This window comes from Chrysochloris asiatica, unplaced genomic scaffold, assembly GCF_000296735.1.
Source record: "Chrysochloris asiatica unplaced genomic scaffold, ChrAsi1.0 scaffold00238, whole genome shotgun sequence".
NCBI lineage: Eukaryota > Metazoa > Chordata > Mammalia > Afrosoricida > Chrysochloridae > Chrysochloris > Chrysochloris asiatica.
In genome coordinates, this window is record NW_006408756.1 from 4,297,153 (window position 1) to 4,312,291 (window position 15,139).

The 15,139-nt window shown below is 43.8% G+C and overlaps 1 pseudogene; it reads right to left on the reverse strand.

The window, feature by feature from the left end:
• The window catches only part of LOC102815908, a 33,465-nt pseudogene extending 19,331 nt beyond the window's left edge, over nt 1–14,134 (reverse strand).
• Nucleotides 14,135–15,139: the final 1,005 nt, after the last annotated feature.

Genomic DNA, 15,139 nt, shown 5'->3' on the forward strand with positions numbered 1-15,139 from the left:
GAAATCTTTCAAGAAAGTGAGGCGGCACACGAGGCACTCACTCATCTCTGCCAAGAAATTTGGAAGACAACTATCTGGCCGACTGATTGGAAGATATCCATATTTTGTTGCCATTCCAAAGAGAAGTGAACCAACTGAATACAGAAATCATTGGACAATCTCTTTGATATTCCATGCAAGTAAAGTTCTACTAAAGGTAATACAGAAATGGCTGCAAGCATACACTGACAGAATTCCAGAGGCTCAAGCCGGATTCAGAAGAGGACGTGGAACAAGGGATACCACTGCTGGTGTCTGATGGATCTTGGCTGAAAGCAGAGAATACCAGAAAGTTGTTTACCTGTGCTCTATTGACTACACAAAAGCTTTCGGTTGTGTAGATCGTGACAAGCTATGGACAACACTGTGAAGTATGAGTATTCCAGAACACTTAATTGTGCTCATGAGGAATCTGTACCTGGACCAAGAGGCAGTTGTTCCAACAGAACATAGAAACACTGAATGGTTCAAAACTAAGAAAGGTGTGTGACAGGGTTGTATTCTTTCACCATACTTATTCAACCTGTATGCTGAGCAAATAATCTAAGAAGCCGCATCATATGAAGAAAAATGTGGCATCAGGATTGGAGAAAGACTCATTAACAACCTGCGATACGCCAATGATACAACCCTGCTTGCTGAAAGTGAAGAGGACTTAAAATACTTACTGATGAAGATCAAAGACCACAGCCTTCGGTATGGATTGCATCTCAATGTAAAGTAAACAATCCTCATCACTGGACCAATAAGTAACATTGTTATCAACGGAGAAAAGATTGAAGTTGTCCAGGACTACATTCTTCTTGGATCAACCATCAACACTCATGGAAGCAGCCATCAAGAAATCAAACGACATATTGCATTAGGCAAATCTGCTGCAGAAGACCTTTTTAAAGTGTTGAAGAGAAAAGATGTCAGCTTGATGACTAAGGTGCACTTGACCCAAGCCATGATATTTTCAATAACTCCATATGAATTTGAAAGTTGGACAGCGAATAAGGAAGACCATAGAAAATTGATGCATTTGAATTATGGAGTTGGAGGAGAATATTGAAAGTGCCATGGGCTGCCAAAAGAACAAACAGATCTGTGTTGGAAGAAGTGCAGCCAGAGTGCTCCTTGGAGGCCAGGATGGCCAAACTTCGTCTTTCATACTTCGGACATATTGTCAGGAGGGACCAGTCGCTGGAGAAGGATATCATGTTTGGTAAGGTGGAGGAGTGTCAGAGAAAAAGAGGAAGACTCTCAGCAAGACAGACTGGCCAAGTGGCAGCATCAATGGGCTCAAGAGTGGCAACAATAGTGAGGTTGGCCCAGGACCAGGCAGTGTTTCATTCTGTTGTGCATAGGTCGCTATGGGTCGGTACCGACTCGATGGCACCTAACAACAAACAACATATCTGCGGTGCTGTGGGTTAATGCAGTGGACTGAAAGATCAGTTTGAACTGCAAGGTTGTTGGTTCAAGCTCACCAGCTGCTCCTTGGAAACCCTATACAGGGTCGTTATGGGTCAGAGCCAGCTTGACACCACTTAACAAAACAACAACAAATCTTAAAGAAGTCGAGTGCCTCATCCGTGTCTGACACAAGTCAGAGTCCCCACCTTCCTGTGACTTAGGGGGGCCTGAATCAGACCACAGCCCTGTCCCCAAAAACAGTGGCTCCTTTCCTGTCACAAGGTCCCTCCTCAGAGCCAGGAGTGTTGCAAGCACGTGGATTGGATCCCAGTTTTGTGTCATATTCTACATGTGAGTCGCAGTGGTTAAAAATACAGTAGGCATACGGGCTTGGCTGCTAGAAATGCACGTTACTTTTCCTCCATAGAGGTGCTGCTGGCCTGCAGCCCAAGTTTCTCAACTTCCTTACAACCCTGGAGGAATCTGCAGGTCAGCACAGATGACTGGGCTTGGGCCTTACTCAACCACTTCCTAGACATGAGGCATTGAGCCTAAAGTACAAACTGGGGACAATAGCAATATCTAATTCACAAGGTTGTTGCAAAGATCAAATAACAGTGTATGCACTATGCTTTAAGTTCCTGGGTGGTGTAAACGGTTAGTCAGCACACTTGACTGCCAACTGAAAGTCGGGGGTTCCAGTGCACCCACAGGCACCTCAGAAGAAAAGGCCTCGTGATCTACTTCCAAACAAAGCCATTGAAAACGCTTTGCAGTACAGTTCTACTCTGACACACATGGGGGCGCTATGTGTCAACATGGATTTCTCAACAGCTAGTGATGGAGCTGCTTACAGACTTGCCATTAAGTTGGTAAAACAGACACAGAGTTGCGACTGACTAATTCAGACCATCTCTTAAGTAAAAGAACTAAATGTGGCCTTTCATTTGATCCTGGGCACCAAGCAGGCCTGACTCAGACTCCCTTAGTGAGCAGCCCAGAGGTTGGCGGACGTTTGGAGCAGGAAGCTTGCCTGTTACCCCGGTCTCTGGAGGACAGCCTTCTGCACTTAAGCTCCTGGCTCAGCTCCAAGGTATCTTGAGCCTCTCTCCCTGGCAGCCACCACTGTGAGCTCAGATTTGAGGGGCAGGGCGGGGTAATATTCCTGAACTCTGTACCTGCTCGGGGCTTGGCCAGTTCTCCTGGGTAATATAAACTCTTGCTGCTACCCTTGTGACCCTTTCCCTGCTAACCCTTCCCCCAGAGCCGGAAGAACCCTCCGACCTGGAAGCAGCATCTAGCCCTACAGTTCCCACCTTGTCCAGCAGAAAGGCGCTGCTGTTCCCACAATGGAGCTCTGTAGACCAGCCCTCAGGCAAGTGCTCAAACTCAGACAAAGCTTCAGGAGAATTTCTATGCTGGAATGGATAGACACTCTCCCTGACTCCAGGTTCCCACATATTAACTCATCTGGGCTTGTCCATCTTCACCCTTTTGACAATTCCACCTATATAACGTCACTTCCTTATCCTATAGAATTAGTTTAGCTGTATTTTAAGTAATCTGGTGTGGTGCTGTAGGAAAAGCACTGGACTCCAAGGTCATTTGAACCTCAAGGTTGGCCACTCAAACTCACCAGTTGCCCACTCAGAAACCCTGTACAGGGTTGCTATGAGTTGGAAGCAACTCGACGCCACTTAACAACAAAAAGTCTTCGTGTGGCACTGTAGGGTAAGCACTAGGCTACCACTCACCAGGTCAGCAGTTCAAACTCACCAGCCACTCCTTCAGAAACTCTCGAAGGCACTTAACAACAAGTATAATACCATATAGGATGTCATGAGCTTGACATGCAGTTTGGTTTGTTTTTAATGTACAGGAAAAGAAATTATAGGCAAATTTATAGGAAAGAAGAATGAAAAATAAATTCTTTTATGAGCATCTGATAAGCATCTTTTGAGAGTAGTAGTGAGGATATGCCTCAGCCCAATAGTTAAGTACGCAATTGTGAATAGAAAGGCTGGCTGTTTGGTCTACCCAGAAGCTCCTAGGAAGAAAGTCCTGGCAATCTATCTCTGAAAAGTCAGACATTGAAAACCTGTGTACTTGACACACATGGGTTGCCATGTGTACAGGTCCACGCAGTGGCAACTGGTTTGGTTTGGGTCTGGTTGGTGAAAAGGTTGTGCTTTGGAAACACTGGTATACTGCAACCCCCTCCCCCCCCCCAGTTTTAAGGGAATAATTATTTCTTGCAAGGCCTTTTCTTGTGTTATGTTTTCTGTCCTAATTAATCCCCACAGGAGCTCTTAGTTAAACACATGGTTGGTTGCTAATAGAAAGGCCGGTGGTTCAAACCCACCAGCTGCTCTGCTGAAAAAGGGTGGGTCAGTCTGCCCCCATGATGATCTACAATCTTGGAGACCCTATGGATCAGTTTTACTCTGTCCCACAGGGTCACTGTGAGGTGGCAGTGGGGTCAGTCCCCAAGAATAGGGTCCATGTTACATCCTCTGTTTAATCCTGAAATGGCACCACATGTGTTGCCTGGCTGTTTTCCTGGGTCAGCTCCTGGAAAGCATTGTCTTTGTGAAGAGTGATTAGAGGTACAGGCTCTGCAGTGTTCATATTCCATCTGGTCCATTTCTTAGCTGTGCAACCTTGTTTTTCCCAAGCCTTATTTTCCTCAGCTACAAAAGGGCAGTAGTAACAGAGTATGAGAATTCAATAATGTACAATCACCCCACCATATCCATGTGTTTCGCATCACAAATTCAACCAGCCATGAATCATAAATATTCGAGGGAAAAAAGCACTTAAGTGGCCAAAACAACCCCTCAAAGGATAAGAGGAAGCTTAAAATGCTATTTAGATAGCACTTACGTTGTATTATGTGTTATAAGTAATCTAGAGATGAGCTAAAGTGTATTTGGATATGTGTAGGAAGGCATGTGTAGGTTATATGGAAGCACTATGCCATTTTATATAAGGGTTTTGCACATGTGGATGTTGGTATCCGAGGTGAGTGGGTCCTGGAACCAATCCCCGATGGATACAAAGGTACAAATGTATGTGAAGCATTTAGCATGGGGTCTGACAGTCAGTAAGAGCTCAGTCAATATTTGTTAAATGAATAAATGCATGCATGAATGACTGTAGTCTGTACACAAGACTGAGCTTAAACAATAATAAATTTGTTTTTTTTTAAATAGTCAATGAAGAAGCTTATTTAAAATACGTGTTCTCAGACCTGAATCAAGCTTCCTAAATCAGGGTGTGGTATGGAGTCCCGGTGTAGCGCTATGGGTTAATGCGCTAGACTGCAAAATCGGTTTCAACCACAAGGTCAGTGGTTCTAGCTCACCAGTTGCTCCTCCAAAACCCTATACAGGGTCACTATGGGTCAGCACCTACTCAACAGCACTTAACAACAAGGGTGTAGTTTAGAATTTGTATTGCTAACAAGCCATCAAGGTGATTGAGAATAAATAGCCAAACCCCCCTCATTTCATAGGACCACTGACTGAGAACCTGTAGATGTCCCCAGACCTAGTCACATTACCCATGATTTCCACACCTGACACATGGCTGCTGAGAGTTATAGTGTAGTTCTCTCTGAAGCAAGGCAAAAGGGGGTGGGAATTAGCATTTAGACTTCACTCCATGGGACTTGAAGTCTACATAGTGACTGATCTCTTATATCCCAAAACAACTGTGTCTGTTGATATTGTTGAAGATGATATCGATGGTGGTGATGATGATGATGGTGATAATTACAATGAGGATGATGGTGGTGATGATGATGGCAGTGGCAATGATGAGGATGATGGTGATGGTGGTGATAATGGTGGTGGTAATGATGATGATGATGGTTGTGGTGATGATGATGGTGGTTGTGATGATGGTGGTGGTAATGATGATGATGGTGGTGGCAATGGTAATGATGATGGTGGTGGTGATGATAATGGTAGTGATGATGATGATGGTGGTAATGATGATGATAGTGGTGATGATGATGGTGGTGATGATGGTGGTGATGTGATGGCGGTGATGATGATGGTGGTGGTGATGGCGGTGGTGATGGTGATGATGGTGATGATGATCATGGTGGGTGGTGATGATGGTTGTGGTAATGGTGATGGCAATGATGATGATGGTGATGATGATCATGGTGGGTGGTGATGATGATGGTGGTGGTAATGATGATGATGGTGGTGGTAATGGTGATGATGATGTTGTTGGTGGTGATGATGATGGTGGTGGTGGTGGTGATGATGGCGATGATGACAATGACCATGTGAACATGAAGGTGATGACAATGATGGTAATAATGATGATAATCAAGAGGAGCATGATGATGTAATGATAGAGATGATGCTGGTGAGGATGATGATGATGGTGATGATAGTGATGATGATGGCAAGGATGATGATGATATAACTGATTTCTCAAAACAAATCTATGAGAGATTTTTCTGTTTTCTCCATGTTACAGACAAAGCAATGAGGCTCAAAATGTTGAATGAGCTTAATCAAGATCTTACAGGTAGTGAGTGAAGGAGCCAGATCTGAAGTCCTGGCTTTCTACCAAGCAGATGTTCTTCACATCTATAATATGAGCCACACAAATACCATGTTTTGATTCCATCTATGGGAAAATGGGGCCGCTGCAATGGACTCAAGTGCAGCAACAATTGTGAGAATGGCACAGAACCAGACGTTGTTCTGTTGTGCATAGAGTCACTATGAATAGGAACTGATTGAATGGCACCTAACAACAATGGGACAATGTAAAGAAAACAAAAATCCTCACAACTGGACCAATAAATACCATCATGATAAGTGGAGAAAAGACTGCAGTTGTCAGACTTCATTTTTCTTGGATCCACAATCAACACTCATGGAAGCAGCAGTCAAGATATCAAACAATAGATTGCATTAGGCAAATCTGTTGCACAAAACCTCTTAAAGAGTTCAAGAGCAAAAATGTCAGTTTGAGGACTAAAGTACACCTGACCCACAATAAACTGATATGCATCGGAAAGCTGGACAGTGAATAAAGAAGACCATAAAAAATTGATGCATTTGAGTTATGGAGTTGGAGAAGAAGATTTAAAGTGCCAAGGACTGCCAGAAGAACAAACCAATCTGTGTTGGAAGAAGTACATCCAGAGTGCTCCTTAGAAACCAGGATGGTGAGACTTTGTCTCTCATACTTCTGTCATATCATCAGGAGGGACTGGTACCTGGAGAAAGACTTCATGCTTGGTAAAGTGGAGGGTCAGCAAAAAAGAGGAAGAGCCCTAATTTGATGGATGGGCCCAGTGGCAGCAGCAATGAGCTCAAACAAAACAATGGTGAGGATTGTGCAGGATCTATTTATGTTCATTGTGCATAAGGTTGCTATGAGTCGGAACCACAAACCAACGGTACTTAACAACAACAGAGGGACACAGTTGGAACCATGACTTTAATGTTAAGGTCACTTCCAAGTTTTCAGTAAATCCACAATCCATATCAGACTCTCAGGTTTAATTTCTAATAAACACAACAATAGCAATCCATTTCATAGTATCAAGGAACTTCACTCGATACCCATGTTCTCCCCCTGACTTTCCAGTCTCCTTAGATTAGATGTTTTTTGTTCTAAGGGATGGAATTGAAATGCCAGCATGCCTCTTCTGTCTTTTCACCAGCCAAGGTGAAATTGGAGGCCCAAACTGTGCCATTGGAACACTCTGTCTGCATGACAAATAAGCCTCTACTGGGTTAAGAGACTTTGGGGATTTATCTGTTACAGCTGCTAGCATTAATTTCCCTGACAAACATGCATATTAATTTCAGGGTTAATTTCTCACTTCCGCTTCTCCCTCCCATTACAAAATTAGAACCTTTATGTTAGCTTTTTAATAATTACAGTTACTAAATTATGATAATGTTACATTATTTTCTTTCTGATTAATCTGTCTGGGTTTTGAGGAAAGCCTCAGTGTTGACCCACGTTAAGAACTGACGGGCAGAAAGAGGCAGGTTGATGCTCCATGTCTCCAATGCCAGGAAAGCTAATAGAAGCAGACAGTTGCCAGGCTGGGTCACACTCCACACATCACCCAACAGATTAAGTCAATATGTTTCCAAAATAGGAGGATAAAAGCTTCAAAAAATAAAACAGAACCCCAGAGTGAGCAAACAAAGATGGGGTTGCCACCCCGCTCTGTGATGAACACCTAAGTGTTTGAGCAGACAAATGAACGCAGCCCCCTTTGCCCCCTGTCTGTCTTCCCACAGCCTCTTAAAGACAATCATCCACATGGCATTGACTACTCAGGAACACCCAATACAGTACCAACCACTGTGGAAATGACAGAGTGTCATAAACATTGCACTCCTTTCAGCTAAAGAACCTGAGGACATTTTTATGAACAATTCTCAAATATCAAACTTGAGGTACCTGAATTCATAGCAAATCTTTTTAAGGAGAAAAAGTCTATTGCATGCAAAACTAAAGACCTTGCAGTGTTCAAGAAGAGTGATGAATCTGTGAAACACAATGTGAATGAACCTGAATGACATTATGTGAGTGAAATTAATCAATCACCAAAGGACAGATACTGTATGAGACCATGTGGTAAGCACTAGACTGCAAACCATAAGGTCAGCAGTTCAAACCCACCAGCTGCTCCTCAGAAACCCTGTACAGGGTTTCTATGAGTTGGAACTGAGTTGACGGCATTTAACAACAAGACAACAACAACCATTGGTAAAAAGAAAAGGTTTTCACACAAAAAGAAGTATTCTTTGATGACTACTAGGGGTGGGAGGAGAAGAGGGAATTAATTATGTTAAAGAATTGTTGTTGTTATTAATTGCTGTCGAGTCTGTTTCAACACACAGTGACCCTGTTTAGGGTTTCCGAGGAGTGGTTGGTAAGCTTGAGCTGCCAACTTTGTGGTTCAAACAACCTTGTGGTCCAGCATTTATCTTACAGCACCACACCAGGATTCCTGGCTAAAGAGTTGTTGTTAAGTGCTATGGAGTTGGTTCCGACTCATAGAGACCTACAATACCCACAGATCAAAGATCCTCTGTTCTAATTTCAGACAACTTCTGACCCCAGCACTTCTTTGGAACCCTGAGGCTCTGGAGAAATCAGCAGAAATCCCAGCAAACTGAGCCCTCTGTTTTACAAATGGATACTTAGACCCTGATTGGGGGACCATACAGCACGGGGTAGCAGAGCTTCACGTGAGCATCATATCCTCCCACCCACCCAGTGTTCCTCCATGCCACCCCACCTCTTCAAGTCCCCCGGAGGAAAAAGCAGTCTCCATATGGGAGGACCATGGGCATCCAAGAAAAGGTACCGAGAGCATTGTAGAGCTGCCTGATGGGCACTGGTCACAACCGAGAGTAACCAGGAACAGACTAGAAGCCTATGAACAAGGTGATGGGACTCCTACAATCCAGCGGAATACAATTATTAAAATGGACACTCTAGCTACTTGTCACCATGGTCTCAAGCTCAAAGACCAATGGAACAAGAAAGGATTCTATGACACGCGCCATAGACCACTCATTGTGTTAAACAGTAACCCAAAGTCACTACCGTCCGATGAGCTGCAACTCCCGGTGACCCTATCGGTAGGAGTCTTTGGAGTTCTTTGGAGTCTCCAAGGCTGTAAATCTTAGCTGAAACAGACTGCCTCATCTCCGCCTCCCATGGAGAGTCTGAGGAGTTCAAATTACAGACTTTATAGTTAGCAGCCAAGACTTAACTCGCTGTGCCTTCAGAGTTACATAAAAAATACGTTGTTGTGTGTAGTAGAGTCGATTCTGCCTCCTACAGACCCTGCACAGGGTTTTGGAGGAGCAGCTGGTGGGCTTGAACCACTGACCTTTTCATTCACAGTCCAGCGTTTATCTTACAGTGCCACACCAGAAGTCCATTACCAAAAAAAAAGTATAAAACAATACTTTATACATGGGACCATGGTGACTCTGTAGGAATAATCACGGGATTAAGAAGCACAAAGTCAGTGGTTCAAGTCCACCATCAGCTCCACAGGAGGAAAAACATGAGGCTTTCTGTTCCTGCAAATATTTACAGCCTCAGAAACTGTTACATTGAGGAGGTTGCAACCAATGTCATGAAACAAGAGGTGTGTAAATTGTTGAATCGAAAGCTACTTGGCTCTGTAAACTTTCACCCAGACTACAATCCAATAAAGCATGCAGGTGAGCGAGGATGGGAGCCTGGACCCAGTGAGAGGGGTGCATGGTTGAGAAGTGGTCAGATTTCAGGAAGTTTGAGAAGTTACTTTGAGAAGATTTGCTGATGGGTTGGATTTGGGAAGGTGAGAAAAAGAACATAATCACGTATCTCTCTTCGAGGCTCAGGGACCCAGGCAACCAAGAAGGTTAAGGATGTTAGGTGGAACAAAACTCAAAGCCAACGAGATCCAGTGTTTTTGGGTCACTTCTGAGTGACAGCGGAGTGGGTATCTTTGGTTCTTGTCCTGGTCTCCAGTGATCTGGCCCCTCCTTCCTTCCTTGGAAGGCTCCCCACTCATTCTATCTGGGGAAACCATTGTTGAGAGGAGTGTCATCTCAGCTATTTCTCAGGAAAATAAAATGAGGTTTCCTTGGGCAAAGTGAGGTTTACCAACCGGGAGCTATCTGTGTTTAGTAAATCATAAAAGGAGTCCAAGCAACACCTCAGATGAGAATCTTCATAAAACCTACTGACTGTTACTGCAAATGGAAAACCAAAATTAATGAAATGTCAAATAAATATTTAACTTCCAAGCCAGCAGCTATCTTCGGAATGCTACGTAATTTAGAGGCTAATGATCTCAATAAAATCACAATTTCCCTGAAAATATTTACTATTTCTGTCTTACTGCCTTCTTCGTTACCATTAGCAAGCATAGGTTTAGTTGATGAGCATGTGTGAATCCCATTAGAGGGTAACAAGCTTCACCAAAAACACCTGGTGAGGATGTTTCTTAACTTCCTATTGGGAACCTTTGTAAGCAATAGGACTTAAGCAGGGAGTCCTGGTGGCACGGTGACTAAAGCGCTTGGCTGCTGCTAACCGACAGGTCAGCAGTTCGAGCCCACCAACCACTCCTAGGGAAACAGATGGTGCAGCATGCACACTGACCGGCTTGGGAAACCTCTGGGCAGTTCTACTGTGTCCTGCAGGGTCACTGTGAGTCAGAACCAGCAAGGAGGCAATGCTTTGGTGTGGGTTTGGTTTGGACTTGAGAAGGAACTTGTGGGGACAACCAACCATCACCTGTGAATGTTTCCCTGCAGAATACGGGAAGTATTGTGAAAGGTGCTAGAAAAGAACATAGACAGATATTTACAGGGAAAGCCCATGACTGTCGAGTCTGTTCTGACTCGTAGCGACCCATAGGACAGAGCAGAACCGTCCCCATAGGGTTTCTGAGGTTGTGAGGCTTTCTCTTTCAGAGCAGCTGGTGCATCAAATGCTGACCTTTAGGTGCTCCACCCAATGCACCACAAGGGCGCCTTTCTAAAGTGAAAGGCCAGATGTATGCCAAGGGTACTCCTAAACATGCCAGTAGAGAGGGCCCCTATGTCCCCTAAATACTATAACCCAGTGCCAGTGTTCTTGTTAAACACCGTCAAGTTGGTTCTGACTCATACAGACCCTGTGTAGGGTTTCTGAAGAGCAGCTGGTAAATTTAAAGCGCTGACCTTGCCATTAACAGTCCAGTGCTTATCCTACAGTACCACACCAGGACTCTTAAAAGACATTTTTTCTTAGATTTTGACCATTTCCATAGGTATGGCGTTATGTATATAGACATACACACACACACATACATATGTAGGCTTCAAAGAGTCATGGTGAGGCAATGCAGGATAAGCTCTGGACTGCTACCCACAATGTCAGCAGTTCAAACCCACCCGTCACTCCTCAGAAACCCTATAGAAGACCACTGAGTAGAAACCGACTAGAAAGCATTTGACAATAGGCTTCAAAATACACACAGAAAGCAACAAAATCAAAAAGAACCAATAACTAATTAAATATCTACAAAATGTAACATTTTGTTCTCATTAATTGTTAAATTTGGCATTCTCAACTTTCATGAATATTTGATTACTTTTGAAGACAATTTGTGGAAGTCTCATAAAGCAAGATTTCACAGATACGCACAATGGCTGCCAAGATTTCATGCCCACTAGAAAATTAAATGACTTCCCCACGGCCAAGTCGTTTCCAAAGCAAACTTATTTAAAACCCTGAAAAATGTGTATGGCAACATGTTTGTTTTTAATCCACGATGTGTACCCATCGATGGCTTGTGACAGGATCTGGCCTTCCCAAAAATATGAGTTCTGAGAGCAGTCATCGGCACACTTTTTCTGTAAAAGGGCCAGAAGCTCAGCATTTTCAGCTTTGTGGGCCACATGGTCCCGATCACAATTACTTAGAGCGGCCGGTGTAGCAAAAAAGCAGCCAGAGACAATGCATAACCAAGGCGCATGGCTGTGTTCCAATAAAACTTTATTTATAAAGCTGATGGCAGGCTGGATGTACCCTATGGCTACAGCTTTCTGACCCCTTCCTTAGAGGCAGGAATGGGTTAAAAAGAGCCCCTCTACTGACTCCTCCCAACAATTCAGACTCAGAAATTAATTTTTTTGCTAGGAAAAGTATACCTTTGTCGTAATTACCCGCCACATTTTCTAGCATTTCCTCTGAAACATTTCAACATTTACACAGCTGTTCTACACATTTGCGTGTCAGAATTGGCCATTCAAAGCTTGGGAAATGGGTTTTCTCTTGTTTCAATTACCACAAAGCAAGCAGGGAGGAGATGTAGCCACACAGGAACACTTAAGACCACTTCCAAGTAAATATGTGCACAGCCCCTTCAGAAACAAGAGGAAGACGGGCTCAGGCTTGCTGGTAAATGTGATTACCAAGCTGAAGCATTCACTGGTGAACAAATGTGTTTCTCTTGATGATATCATTATTTCTTAAACAATTTGGTCTTCAACTCTTGGATATTCTATATATACATTTAAATGGATATTATATGTAAATTGTACATCAGCATTTATAATTTTGCTTAACCAGTATTTTATCTAACACTCAGACAAGACATTGGATTATTTATATGGTACCTGTTCTGATATTTAACTATCTTAAAGATTTATTAAAGAAACAGTTCTCTCTTCCCCCTAACTTATACTAGACGGAAATGAACGAGTAAAAACCAATTAAAGTTTGTGGCTTTCTTTAAAGATAAAGTCGAATCAGAATTTATCCATTTAAGGACTCCTAAATAATTTTCCTGACATAATGCATGTCATGTTAAATGATCTGAGTGCTTTGTTTCTTCAACGCACATGTTGTTGTTAAGTGCTGTCGAGTTGGTTCTGATCCATAGCGATCCTGTATAGGATTTTCAAGAAGCAACTCGTGAGCTTGAACTGCCAACCTTGCGGTTCAAGCCAACTTTGCAATCCAGCGCATTAACCCAACAGCACCATGCCACTGCTTGTAAAATCTTCAATATAATTTTTCTCAAGATAACATACTTTATCTACTTATCTACTAAAAAAGTGAAAAGGGGATGATTCTTTTTTTTATTATTGTTGTTTTTTATTTTTTGGGGGATGATGCTTTTTTAGGCATTAAAATACTGCTCACAAATGTTCTAGAAAATATTGTCCAATTTGTGTGGGGTTTTTTTTCCCCCACATACAACAAAACTGAAACAGAACTGTAATTAGAGAAATATAAATAATAACTTTGAAAAATAAATCTATTTTCTTTTTTTTCTCAGCACTATTGACTGCTGCCAAGTAGCTGGGTTATCTATATACAAATTATATTTTCATCTACCTTCCGAGATAAGCTGCTAACGGAAGCAAGGAATGGTACAATTACAGTCAAGTTTCTCTAGAAAATCTATCTGAGAACATTGTTGTTCCAATGGTTTACCATCCTCCTAGGACCAGAAGGTAAATTAAAAATAACAACAACAACAAAAGAAAAACATCCTTAAAAGAGCAATTTCCCCGTCATGAATTGATCCAGTTCTACAAAGCATGTTGTTTGTTTGTTTGTTTGTTTAAAGGAAGACAGACAAGATGCAGAATCTTTCTCTTCAAGGGATGTAGCCGTCAGACGCACAGAGGCCAGCTAGTCGGGGCCCAGCTCGTGGTCGGTGAAGGACAGGGAGCTGAGGCTCTCGGCTCTCTCACAGACCCCCTCCTCAGTGTACACGTGAGGCAGGTACCTGGGCTCGTCCTCTGTTGTGTCAGCATCATGGAGCCTCTGTGGAAAGCCAGAAGAGAGAGGTCGAGCCCGGATGCAGTCCTAATGAAGGCAGGTGTCACAGGCCCATGGGGTCAGAAATGGTGGTGGAGCTGAGGAGAGTGCTGATACCATGTGAGTCTGAAAGGGGGCTGTGACTGTGGGGTAGTCAGAGGGGTCCCCTCCTGAGAAACCCTCATCCTTCTGGCCTCTTGTGGGCTCATTCACCACCACGCCCTGATCCCCACTTGGACAGCTGTTTCCTCTTTTCTACAGCTTCATTCTCTCTCTCCCTGGGTTCATCCTCCTGACCACAGACCCACCCGAGTCCATTCTGGCTCTGGTTACACACGGCTGCCTTAACTAGAGGGTGGTCTCCATGCACTGCCGCCATCGCTCAGTACCCAGGAGCTCCTCATACCATGGCTTCTGGGCTTCAGGAGGCTGGGAGCTCCAGCCATGGATCGATTCCATCATCCCCTGACCAAGAATGATACCACCTGCATCAGGACAACCCCTCTACAACCACATTCAGAGCCAGATCTCCAGCCCATCTCTGGACACCCTATAAACTGCTGAGACTCAACAACCTGAAACAGAGTTTGCCCCAGAACCCCATGACCACTGAGCCTATTCCAACTCACAGCCACCCTGGGTGGCAGAGTGGGAGTGCTCATTACGGTTTCTAAGACTGATCTCTATGGAAGAAGACTGCCTCATCTTTTTCCCAGGGAGCAGTTGGTGGGTTCCAACTGCTGACCTTTCTCATAGCAGCTGAGCACTTTAACCACGGCACTACCCCTAAACCAGCTTCTCTTCCGCTGCTATCCCACTCCTCCATGTATCCCCAAGTGTAGAGCGTGAGTTTCATTTGAGGGGTCCACCAATAGCCTGTGAGAGAAATCTGATCTACTGCCTCTCCTATATAAAGTTGTATTAGAGCACAACCGTGGTCATTTGTTTACGTATTGTCTGTGGCTGCTTTTGGAGTCCTGGTGTAGCACTAGATGATAAGCACTGGACTGCTAACCCCAAGGTCAACAGTTCAAAACCACCAGCTGCTCCTTAGAAACCCTATACAGGGTCACAATGAGTTGGAACCAACTCAATGGCACTTAATAACAACAACACAGGTGCTTTGTGCTACAAGGACAGAGCTAAGCTACATGCAACACAGACCATCTGACACAAGTAAGAAATGAATGACTATTGCATTGAGCGCTCTAACTTGGGAGGTGTTAGAATGGTTCACCTCTCCAACTAGCCCACTTCTCCCAACCTCCAACTTCTGTTGCTGCCGAGGTCCACCCTCCCCAACACAGCCAGCAGAATGTTTTCTAGAGCTCAGCTCTGCACATTAACTCTCCCATGTCCATAACCTCAGTCGTGGTCCGTGGTC